Source organism: Choloepus didactylus, chromosome 17 (genome assembly GCF_015220235.1).
Source record: "Choloepus didactylus isolate mChoDid1 chromosome 17, mChoDid1.pri, whole genome shotgun sequence".
Taxonomy (NCBI): Eukaryota; Metazoa; Chordata; class Mammalia; order Pilosa; family Megalonychidae; genus Choloepus; species Choloepus didactylus.
The window spans coordinates 387,405-400,554 of NC_051323.1; the positions used below are offsets into that span (position 1 = coordinate 387,405).

Genomic DNA, 13,150 nt, shown 5'->3' on the forward strand with positions numbered 1-13,150 from the left:
AAAAACTGAAGTCAGGTAGAGTAATTAGTATGTTAACATACAAAAAGCCTAAAAGGAATGATTGATTAAAATTAAAACCATTATATCCAACTAGTTTTCTGTTGTTTGAGCATATAAGTGACATAGTTGGGAATAATTTGAATTATGTAGAAAAAAATTCAAATTCTTAAATTTTGACAATGCCAAAAAGGCAATGGTTCAAATTAAATAAAAGTTTGGCAGTAATTTTCAATTTTATGCAGATATTTAGCATTATACAAGCATATAACTTAACCATATACAATTTGTAACCAAGTCTCCTCTTTACTAACATCATTGTTCTAGTTGAGGTGACTGTGAGAGGTTCACTTACCTTCTAGCTCCTTAATTCAAATGATCAGGTCACTCTGGCAGAACATTCAGACGTATGTAGTTTGGCTTAGTAGAAGAAAGCTGCAAGAGTGAGGGATAAGAAGTGTCTAAAAAGTAGAGATCAGGTCAGTGAGAAGAGGTAGAGTCTTTTTTTTTTTTAATCTTTTTTGTGTGTTACTAGAGTGAAGAGTTATCTGAGAAGTGGTATATTTTCTGTGCTCTGACTGATGGCCTAATCTCTAGGGACAGTCTGAGCTTTTCAGTGGATCAAAGCCATGCCTTCCACACTTACAGTCTGCTGAGCCCGAGACAGAAAAATATCTTGACACAAGGGAGATAGTACAAGATTTAAGACTCTCTGTCAGAGAGAAGTGAGAAAGGAGGACACAGAGCCTTGTTATGACATTATTGAAGTTGGATTTTCATTGTTCACCTTTTTGGACAAAATTTTCCCTTGTTAAAGTGTTGCCAGATTTTGACTTCCAGATTCTTGGCTGTGTGCCAAGGAAGAATTCAAGGGCACAGCACAGATAGAGCAAGTAGGTAGGAAATTTATTGAGTACACATGCAGGGAGCACGCAGGCACTCTTGCAAGATGACAGAGGCAAAGAGGTTCCCAGCATTGGGGCCATCTGCTTTTATTGCTTCGCTTTAAATATTCCCCCTCCCTCTTCCTTGTTGGAGGCCCTTTCTCCCACCCTCCCTTCTCTCCAGGGCAGTGTGTGGTGCCTGGTGGTAGAGGGCTCATTTGGGTGGGTCTGCTGCCACTGGGTTTTTCAGGTAAGTATGTTGCCCCTCCCTATGTATATTAACCTTCCTTGCTCAAGGGTTTTTCACAGTTTCTTCTCTCCCTATTTTAGCCTGCCTCAAAAGGACAAGATTAAATTCCTGCATCATGAACCCTAAGTATTAAACTATTGTTTTAAATGAATGTTTATTGGCATAGAAAGGTTTTCTTAATATTTTCTTCATTGAGAAAAAAAAGTTGCAAAATAAGTAGAGTGTGATCCAATTTTTATGTCTTATGTGTCTATATATTCATTTTATAGAGTATACACAGAAGCATACAAATAGCAGGTGAGGAACAATTATTTCCAGGTTTTAAAATTATAAGTATTTTAGTTTTTATTCTCATTTTTTCATCTACAATTTTTATTTTTATGCATTTATAAATTATATTTCATGTAATATATGTTATATATTTATATCTTACATATTATATATTATTATATATCATGAAAAGAATATTTAATTGTAATTGTAATTTTTAAAAGAGCCCATGAATGAGTGGAAAAGATTTGTGGAAACAGGTAAAATAATTTTATAACATGGTGAAGTTGAGCAGCAAATACTGAAAGTAACCTTTATTTAATAGTCACTTGTTTTTCTCTAACAGTGGCCTAGAATAAGACCTGTAATGGAAGTGCTAACAAATGTTCATTGAATAAATAAACTAAGGTAGAGTTCATAAATGTATAAATTATTTCTTTCAGAGAGGAAAACCCACAAAATTCAAATGAGTTATTTTGGGCTTTTAAAGGGAAAAAGAAAAGTCCATGATATAAACAAAGTAACAACAGAAAAAGAAAAATAACATTTAGGTACCAATAAACAATGTTATTATTATTATTATTATTATTATTATTATTATTATTATTATTAATTATTTCATTCCTCTGAATCCTGAGTATACGATTAACCATTAGTCAAGGTCAAACTAACAACAATGAAACTGAATCTAAAAACTATTCCTCTTGTACTTCTACTTTTATAAGCTATTTTTCTCTGTATGTCAGTTTTTACATCCCAGGTAATGTCCTTTTAGAAATGGAGGTCAGTGGAAAATTATCCAAGATTATTTTAGGAAAGTTAAGGGAGATAGAACATTCTAGGAAGAGACTTGGGGTCCTTTGGATGTAATGGAAATCGTGATAATTAGAAGTTCTAATTCCAGATTTAAGGGTGACTAATTCTGAGACCTGGAAAACCTGTTTCTAGTGTCAGTCTCACAGCATCTGGATGACAGCTGAAAAATCCAGTCTTTAGCAAGATTGCATGAGTACTTGAAGCTGTGCATTTGTTTGACTACATCTGTAAGGTTATATCCTCCAGTGTGAGAAATATCCTATAGATACTTACCACAGTTTCTGAATCTATTTTATTTTTTTTGGAATACATAAACTAAAGATAAATAATGCTATATCTCTGCCCCCTCCCTCATAAAACACAGGAATCTAACAGATAGCCTAGGTACCTTAGAAATAGACGATATATACTATAGGATTTCAAATGTAAGTAAAAATTGAAGGTAATCTATTATATGCTGAACTTCTAACAGTTTAGTTTTCTGTGAAATGGTTTAAGATAATGTCAAACTACAGAAAGGCTGTAAATTCAATACAATTTAATCTGGGAATATTTTCTTCTGTACAACAATTGAGCATGTGGCATTTTTAAGTCTGAAATTAAACTTAACTTTTTCTTTCTGCCCTCTACTTACTCTCGAATGTGTCTGAACTGAAATAAGGACAATACTTTTGCCATTATTCTGTTAATATGTTGAAAATAACTATGGAATATTTGAAAAATACCTCCTACTAATGTTGATTACCTATTACATTCTCTCTCCCTGATAGATCTCTGACTATTTCAGAGCAAGAAGGGAGCCCCAGGATGCCATTTTCTCAACGGTCGAGTTACATTCCAATGGTGTAGTAGGGGAATGGAGTGTCACAGAATATGGAGGTGGAGCTCTATCATGCCTTGAATTCTATCCAATTTAATAGACAAGACCTACTCCATATTAGGCATTAGGTTAGGTGATGGGACAGAAAGATAAAGAAGATACAGTCCTTGGATTCAAAGCCTTACAATTTAACAGAAAAGAAAGAAATTTATCATAAGTAATTGGATGCTTTGGTGAAACATGTGTAGTTGAAAAGTGGCATACACATGATGATAAAGTAGCACCTATATGTGCCTGAGGGATTTAGACTCTATTTGAGCTATATTTTTAGGAGTGACATTAGAGTAAGCTCTGAAGGACAAGTAGGAAATACCCAAAACAGTGGTGAATGGTGGAAAGAAGTACATTCCAAGCAAGGAGGGCATAATTTGAAGAATCTCTGAAGTTGGAAAGCACAAAGCTGTTTCTCAGGAATTTTAGTAGTCCTCAGATTTGTGGATCTAGATTCTCACATTCATGGCTGAGAGAGACTAGACTGAGAATAGCACAGTATGCTGAGTGGCAATATTAGAGGACCTTCTATGTCATGTAAATAAATGTCAAATTTATTGTAAGTTTAGTCAGACTTTATAAGGAGGAACTTAATCAGACTAGATGTGTAGTCTGGAAAGTTAGATCAAGTGTAGGAGATAATTTCTAGATAGAGGCAAGTAAGGCCACTAAAATATCCACTTAATTATATGTGCATATAATATATATTATACAATTTTACACACACAGGTACAGGAGCAGCAGTAGGATTGATGTGTAGCTTCAGTAGGATTGTAGATGAGAGAAAATGTATGACAGAAATATCAGGTTTGGCAAGATGGGGAGTGTATCATGGCAGGAAGAAAGGGTTGTAAATAAATTTTTCATGGTAATCAACATGTAGGTGATGGAGTGTCATGGGTGAGAAAGACTAGAAAAAGCCCAGAAAGGAGAAGAGGGAAAACTTGAGAGGCCAAAAATGGAGAGCAGGAACACACACGTGGCAGGTAGAGGACAATTCCTCATAAAATACATTTAGAATAAACAATTGTGAAGGTAGAAGGTAAAGCAGAAGTGGAAGGAAAGAGGGTCAAGTAGAAGAGCTTGGTATTTGTTGTATGTAGTGGTATGCTGAGATTAGAAAATATCATGTTTGTTCAGACAAGAAAACAGTTCATCATATTTGGCATCTTGAAGATCAGTGATAATCTTAGAAATATTCATTTTAGAGGTGAGAAAAATTCAGATTATAGTAGATTTAGAGATGAATAAAGTGTGATGGGGAAAATTATAGACTCCACATCTAAGTCAATTGGTAGAGAAAGAAAAGAGCTACAAAGGAGCAAGGAAAGTAAAGGAATTTGGGGATGGGGCAACTTCATTTTGTTTTCAAGTCAAATGAAATTCTTTTTTTTTTTAAGTTATTTCATATTTTATTTTGTAATTACAGTAGTTTGCATCCACTTTCTTTACATGATCCAGATATGGTGGGAAAGGAAACCTCCAAATCAGTGGATACTAACTAGCTGTCATGAATTTACAGGAAAGGGATGTAAAGGGACTTATTAAAGATTTAAGAATGAATCATGACCAGAGCCCATTTATACCAGTTCGTATTTTGCAAAATATCTTCAAGCAACTTAGACTTCCACCTGTAAGTTAGTCTTATGTTGAAATAAATGAGGTTGGCCATAAGTATTTAAAATATTCTGTTGACATGAACATACAAATATATATTCTACATGTTCTTTCTATTATAGAAATCAAAGACTGCAAGTAAAACAAATGGTAAGTATAAAATATAAAGATGAGTATATTGTATTACAGTCCTGGATATCAAGTGAAAAGCGGCAGACACTGCTCTTCCTATGAACTCACTTTAGTCCTCTCACCAATTCTGCGAGGCAAGTACCATTCTCATCACCCCCAGGCAAGGAGCCTGAAGTTCAGACAAGCTGCAGAAGCTACCTGCCATCACCTGCCAGTAGAGGGCAGAGCCTGGGGGCTGGGATACAGGCGGTCTGGCTCCAGGTCCGCACTCCTTACCTCTGCTTTATGCTGCCTCCTAGCTCCCTGGCAGCTGGGGGAAAGAGGACAAAACCCAATACACTCTCCAAATTCCTCAGTTCTTTTAACACCTGAGAGTCTAATGTCTTCTCAAATTTGTACTTTTTAGAATAGGAAGAAAAAAGCAAGGATAGAATGGGTGGTGGTTTAAGATAAGTCAAAAACACAAAGTAATGTGCAGAATTCATGGGCCTCCAAACAGTGTAAATGAAACTTACCCTTACTAAACAGGATAAAGGTAAACATCTCATATCAATACAAATCCTTTTAATCTTTATGACAATCAGGGAACATACAGAGCCTCAGTGTCATTCTGATGCTTTTAACTGTCAAGCCACAGTTAATACCAGATGTCGTTAAATCTGTACGCAACACAAACATCATGTATAAATCTGGCTAGGTACCTTATTCAAAACATGCTTTTACCTATTTGATTAATCAGAATTGCTCTGAAGTCAATACTGACAATTTATACCTATTAAAAGATGTTACTCAACATCAAATATTTTAATACTTCTACAACATAGATGAAGTTAAGTGAAACTACCAATCACAAGTTTTGTAAGCAACGATATTTATAGCCACAATTCCACAGATATGGTAAGTAAACCAATGGCCAACCTTTAATAAAATACGAGAATTTCCATCATGCATAGTTTACAGGCTCCTTAAGAGGTGATCTCTTTAGAGACTGGATGTTCAAGAAAGAGTGAACAAACAAATGTTGGCAAGTCTTTTCACACAAATGCTTAATTAGTTTGTGGTTATTTAGTCACCTTAATAATACAATATATTTATACTCTAACTGGAAGTGGAATGAACATTGCATGAGAAATGCAACCCTATCAAATTCATTAGTAATAACTTTTATGCCCTCCAAGCAGTAAGAACCATTCTTCTTGAACTTCAAGCATTTTATTTTCTTTTGGAGCATAGCTTCTATCATGGTATTATAGGAATCAAAGAATACAAACAACAAAAAAATATTTTTTCTTAAGGACCACTTCCACTCCTTATTTGAAATATAATCAAATCAATGAAACTACACAATTTCCGCATAAAAATACATGCTAGTAAAATAATTCCTCCAAGTAGCGCTGCACTCAAGCTACAACTATACTACAACTACTGTAATCATTATGAACAGGGATTTTCCAAGATGCAGCAGCACTGGATTGGGCCGTTGCTACCTAGGAAGGAAGAAAAAAAAAAAAAAAAAAAAGCCAACAAATACATGAACCGGGGTCATAGTTGCAATTTTTAAAGAATCTTTAGACAAACCAGATTTGTTAGGTCAGTAGAAAACTTAATGTTTGAGTTGTACTATCACTACCATGAACTATCACATATGCAGAGTTCAAACATTCTTGGTAAAAAAACACAGAAGAAGGATCTATACTGTAAATTCAGCAAAACACTTTTATGTACAGAAGCCTAAATATCTTAGGAAATTTAGATTACTGATGAAGACAATCATTAAATCAACTCTTCAAGACTGGTTTCTTACAAGTATTAAAAACCCATCCTTGGTCTCAGACGCATTCCAGCTAGACAAAGTGTTCAGGAACCCCACAGAATAAGAAACATGAACCACACTTGTGCACTCTTAACTCTTATTCTTAGGTTTAACAATGTTTTATTAGTACATATTCTGGCCTCAGCATTTTTTGACTCCAAAGTTTTCATACTTAGGAAATTATATAGTTGAGTGGGATTAGAGAAGATTTGTTTGCTTTTGAAGCCATGTGAAGGTTTATTCCCTCTTATATTACTTTTCATCATTGAAAAGTTCTCTGGTGACCAGAAGAATAAAAGCTTCACAAGATACAGGACAATGGATCTCTTTTCAAGTTGCATAAGATTTAAATGTGGCTAGTGAGATCTAACTAGCCCCAGCCCTTAATTTCACTTTATTAAAGTTGATAACTTTAAAATGTAAAAAAAGAAGGGTAAACCTAAATTCCCAATAAAATACAAAGAAAAATATCTGTACACACAATAAAATACATCCTTAACACAAAATAAGGGCATAATATACTCTGCAGCACATTTTATTATATTTCTTAACTGTAGCTGTTTGATTCAGAAATTGGAGACTGTCTTTGCATTAAGTTGTGATTCCCTTCTCTTTCCCCAGATGAGGAAGTTTTAAAAAGGCTTAATTTATGCTAGTTATCAAATTAAATTTTCATTTATACATAATTTAAGTGTTTATAAAGTATCCAATATTATAGCTTACAATGTATGACTTTGAAAATAAAATGACACTTTTAACATAACCTTTTGTTCTGTAAAAATATTCTACATACATGCATATCATCAAAACAAATCTTTTTTGTTTGGGATATTTCCTATGCACATTAACTAAACAAATTGTCAACAATTATATATCAATATTTCTAATGTTAAGATAACTGGGTGCCACCTAGTGTTTAATTTCTGCAACTACTAACCTTATAAATTCAAAATTGCTTTTAAAACCCAGGTTCTAAAAACTGCATTTTGGAAATGCTTTTTTGTTGATGTTTATGGTGGCAACACAAGATCATGAAGAGAATGTACGTGATATAAAAACCAGTATAAAAATAGCCAAATGATACTTAAATATGAAAAACAGATCTCCTCATTTTGACTTCAAATAGAGATTTCTGCCCCCTTTAAATTATATCAAAATCTCAAGAGAACTTCTAGGAAACTGGAATATACAGAAAGATTCTGCACATTCAACAGACTAGTCAAAAGGAGGGCTTAATCATAATCCACAATGAGTGTAGGGCAAACATAGGAAAGGCAGTAATGCATTTTTTCTTCTTTTTTTAAAACAGATATTGTAGGTCCTTTACCCATAAGCTCCATAACATCAAAAGAACAAAATGGGTTTAGCATTTTACTTAAGATAATTCAGCATTATCAGTTTTTAAAGAAACACAAATACCTTAAAAACAAACCAGTTAGTCTGCTTTAACAAATTGCACTCATGCTAATGAAATTTTAATCTTCTTTAGGGGTCAAAATCCAAAATGTAGAACAATCCTCAGAAAAACTGGAATGTAAAATGTTGAGTTCAATTTAGATATCATCAATGTCTTCATCATCATCTCCAATGTCATCAAACTGGATTTCATCATCATCACCAGGACCAAAAGTATCTGTTTTGCTGATTTTAGCATGCTCTGGAAGCTCGCCGTATGCCTTCAGACTTCTAGCTTCATCTGCATTGTATTTTAAAATTACATCAGCTTTGTTATCCTGATAGTCTCGTAGACCAACCAATATAATGTCTGAGGTATTTATCCAAACCTTTTTTCTCAATTTCCCTCTGATGTGACATAACCTCTTTACACCATCAAAACACATTGCTTCTAATCATCCATTTCCCAACATTTTGATTACCTGAGCATACTCTTGTCCATCCTCTTTGAACACCAGCTCTCTCTTTTCAGATTCATTTTCATTCTTACCTCTACGTCTGTTTTTACCTCCTTTACCTTTATTCTTAGGCATGGCGGTGACGGCGGCCTCTCCGAGTCCTTTTCGGGTGCGGCGGCGGCAGCAGCTCCTCTGAGAGAGGCAAAGGGTGACGCTTGAGCGCGCAGGGCACGAAGCAGACCTGAGAGGCCGGATCGCGTGCACGAGTGAGCCTCACGACCCAGTTCTTCCCAGATCCGCTTGCGACCACACTCCCAAATGAAATTTTAATCAATAGAAAGAGATTGAAAAAAATTAAAATATATCATTGGTGGCATAAGGTTGCTAAGGGGGTAGTAAGATGTTAGTTCCTTTTAAATTGCAAAAGGAATAATTCAACTTATTAAGAAGGAAAAATAAAAATAAAGAGGAAAAAACCACAAAGGTATGCCTTGACTCACTATTTCTCACTATGGAGGGGCATTAGATATTTTCACTGAAGAAGACAGGATGATGGGGAAGCTGCCAAGCAATTGCGGATATCTGTGAATGAACAGAAATAAGATCTGGTTATTGTATTGATTTTTGTATATTTTGAATAACATCCCTGATTCCATCAATGAAGAAGAAAAATAATGCAACAATTTTTATAACTTCATGAATCAGCACCAATAAACAGATCAGCAGAGGAATATGTTGCAGAATGATGGCCAAGAGTTAAGTAAAGCGGAAGTTTGATAAATAAGCCTGACTAGGGAGCATCCAGTAATTAAGGATCAGAGCTATTAGAGGAAGGCAGATGACAGGGCATATAACAAATGTGGAAGAGGTTGCAGACTAGTTTTTGGTTTAAAGCCTTTTGCATAGATTTTGCATATAAAGAGAGCCTTCTTTCTGAGAAGGGAATCTTATGGTAAAAAGCAGACACACTGAGTGATGATGCACAAAATGGAGCTTAATTATGGGCCTAGAAAGGCACATAGGAAGTTCTTTTGATGTTTAGAAGAAAGAGAGAGAAAGAAAAACTCCATAAGAATGCAAAACTGCTAAGCAGGTAGAAATTATACACTGAAGAGATTTGACTTTAACTTAAGTTTTGAAATGTCTTTCCCCAAAATCTAATTAGCAACATTCTTTAGAATGTCCAGGCACATATTGTCTACTATGCTCATTTCTGAATCTCCTACAGAATTCTAATACAACATGGAAAGTCACAGCTAAGGGACTGTTAAAAATACTACTATGATTGGTTGGACCTGGTCACGGTTTCTCTGTGAGCAGAGGTACAAGAAGAGAACTGCTACCTGCTCTTTCTCTGCCTCTGTATTCCTAACCGGCAACTTTCTCTTCTAATTATAGGCCACTGATTATAATATTCTAAACAACTGCTAATTTGAAGCACATGTTTGAGTTAGTCTTTCCTTTGGACTTAAAAATTTACAGTGACTATAATAGGGTGATGCTTTGCAAAAAAAATTAAAGCTCTCATTACGTTTTTTGACTGGAATTAAACTGAAATATATGAAGTGAAAGGAGGAAGAAGCGAAACATATAGCTTTGATGAGCTTATATTTTATAGTTATTTTTAAATATAAAGATATATACCTTTATATATGAAGATATATAAATGTATAGATAGATAAAAGTAGATAGGTAAAGATATAACAGAGATAGAAATTGAAGGTTGTTTTTTAGTAACCCACCCATATACACGTATATATTTAATATGATTCAAATATAGTCATGCTCCACAATCAAGTGTACTCTGAAGTATGCAAAATTAGTTACAATTTGAGAGTAGAGTTTTCAAATAGCCTAAAACCCACCACATGAATTTGTTAACATTTCTATTTGCTGCTTGACAACATTGACAATGTTTGCATAAACACTGAAATCACCACAATTAATTTTGAGGAGTCCCTTAACAACCTTACTTTTATTCACCTTGGATTCAAAGAGACTACTAATGGAAATAGCAGTAAGATACCCTGGCCTATAGGTTTGTGTTCTTGAGTGCCAGCTGGTGACACTGTGATGATACATAGCACTAATAATTGATTAAAGTGACTTCTCTCCTCGCCCCAGTGCTCATTGATATGTGACACTTGGCAATATATTATTAAAGCCCCATTGTACCAGAAATTCACTGGGAAAGAATGTCACTAGAGAGTCCTTCCCTGAGTGATGTATTTTTCTTTCACAGGGTTGTGAAAGTCTAAGGATGCACTTTCAAAGCCAGTCCATTGGCCTATTTAAAGGATAAAATCAACATTAAAAAAAAGTCTTAACATTTCAGAGATTGCCATGTGTGCATTATGGCTGGAAGCCCAGGCAATCCAAGCTCATAAATAATGCATCCTGTGTGCATTGTGTATATTTCCTTCCTTCAGAGGGAAGAATCTTATGGTAAAAGGCAGACACACTGAAAGATGGTTTACAAAGCAAAGTGTGATTATGGGCCTGGAGATTTATGGAATAAGGTCATATTAACTTTAAAAAAAAAAAAAACCCTCTATAAGACTGTAGAACCGCCAAGGAGGTAGAAAGGATAAGACTGAAAGGCTGTGGTTTCAACCCCACATACATAAGTATTTAAGAATAAAACAGAAAAATGAGAACAAATGGGTCTCAGAGTCCTGTCTGAGATCCAAAGATAAGGGTAATAGGTATGTTGGACCTACTCCAAAGGACTTGCCAAAAATATGCTAAATATACATCCTTATTCTCCATTCTTCAAAAGAGAAGGCTAGTAATTCATTAAGGAAGGTATTTTAAAAGTTAACTCATGCCACAAGGAAGAGGGGAAAAGGGAGTTTCCTGTATACCAATCCAAATGAAAGATTTCTGTGAAAACCACTCATAGAAATTTGGATTACCTACAAAAGAGGAAAAGACATGGCCAATGAAATACAAGGTTCTGGCACTTTCATGAGTATAGGGAGAGTATATTGGGAGAATTTAACATATGTACCTTAGAATTTGGGAAGCATAAAGAATAGAGACGGATGTCTGATTATTGCTTGCAGAAGCCTGGGAGGGTCAAGAATGACTTGAGAAGCCTATAATAGCAGGGAAGGGAGAGAGTCCAGCAGAGGGAATTGCCTGCATTTTCAGAATTCTGTGGATTAAGCATGTGTAATTTTTTCTGTGGGCCCAGTGGACACTACTGACAACACCTCAATAGATATCTAGGTCTGAGTCTTTTTGAAAGAATCCATACAAGTGAACTTCCTGGGAGATCAAGAGAATCAGTCAAATAAATGTGTGTTCTTTGAAGGGTGGGAATTAGGGAGATGGCATAAAACATCATCCCAAGTGTGCCAGTTTGAATGTATTGTGTCCCCCAAATGCCATTATCTTTGTGGTCTTGTGGGGCAGACGTTTTGGTGCTGGTTAGATTTGCTTGGAATGTGCCCCACCCGGCTGTGGGTGATGATTTTGATGAGATGTTCCCATGGAGGCGTGGCCTCGCCCATTCAGGGTGGGCCTTGATCAGTGGAGCTATATAAATGAGCTGACTCAGAGAGAGGGAACTGAATGCAGCTGGGAGTGACGTTTTGAAGAGGAGCAAGCTTGCTAGAGAGGAACGTCCTGGGAGAAAGCCATTTTGAAGCTGGAGCTTTGGAGCAGACACCAGCCATGTGCCTTCCCAGCTAACAGAGGTTTTCCGGATGCCATTGGCAATCCTCCAGTGAAGGTACCTGATTGCTTGGACACTTTATGGCCTTAAGACTGTAACTGTGTAGCTAAATAAACCCCCTTTTTATAAAAGCCAATCCATCTCTGGTGTTTTGCATTCTGCAGCATTAGCAAACTAGAACACCAAGTGAGCATGCTGTGCATCAGTTGCATAGCATATATCTCTAGCAGGGCCAATGCCAAAGTAACCTATAAAAGCAGTGCACTTAAGAGACAGTCTGCATTTAGGGATATGTCATAAAGAGAACCTACCATATATACCCAGCTTATCACAAGGGACACCACCACTGAAATCTCCCTTCCACATGGCCCAAAACCTAGAAAAGCCAAAACTTGCATAATGAGCAGGAGGAAAATAGAGCCAGGAGAGTAAAATAACAGATTCTAGTCCTTGACTAGTCCATGACTGGTTGGTGGATTGATGGGTCAGATCTGAGCTTGGAGGAGAAGGTGGGATTGGGTAGATTAGATTTGAATGGAAGAGAAATTGTAATTTGGCTTAGATTGGGTTAGATTTTTTAACATCTGAAAATAAAGTTCTATTATTAATAAATGATGAAAATATTAAGAATCTACTCAAAATATCCAAGAATAAAGAGCAGAGATCTTAAAGAATGTGTTTGAAGGCAATAATAAGAAAAGAATAATGCCCTTTATTAAATACAGACCACCTTTGTCATGGAATTAATGGAATTAAACCCTTTAACAAGTAGTCAGGCACAAAGAAGTGCAAAAAGAGATATCTTAAGGGATAGTCGCCTAGTCCTTGAGGATTCTGAATCCTGCCAAGAAACACAACAAGTAGAGTTTGCACAGATAAGTCCACAATGCCAAAGCTAGTAGTACCTCTGCTGAGACCATCAGAGGAACAGGTCACTAAACAAAGCCAGGGTCAGCAAGACAAATGTC

General features: G+C 35.7%; 1 pseudogene; it reads right to left on the reverse strand.

Annotated features, from left to right (window-relative positions):
* Positions 1 to 5,384: 5,384 nt before the first annotated feature.
* On the reverse strand, positions 5,385 to 8,811 carry LOC119512646 (annotated as a pseudogene).
* Positions 8,812 to 13,150: the final 4,339 nt, after the last annotated feature.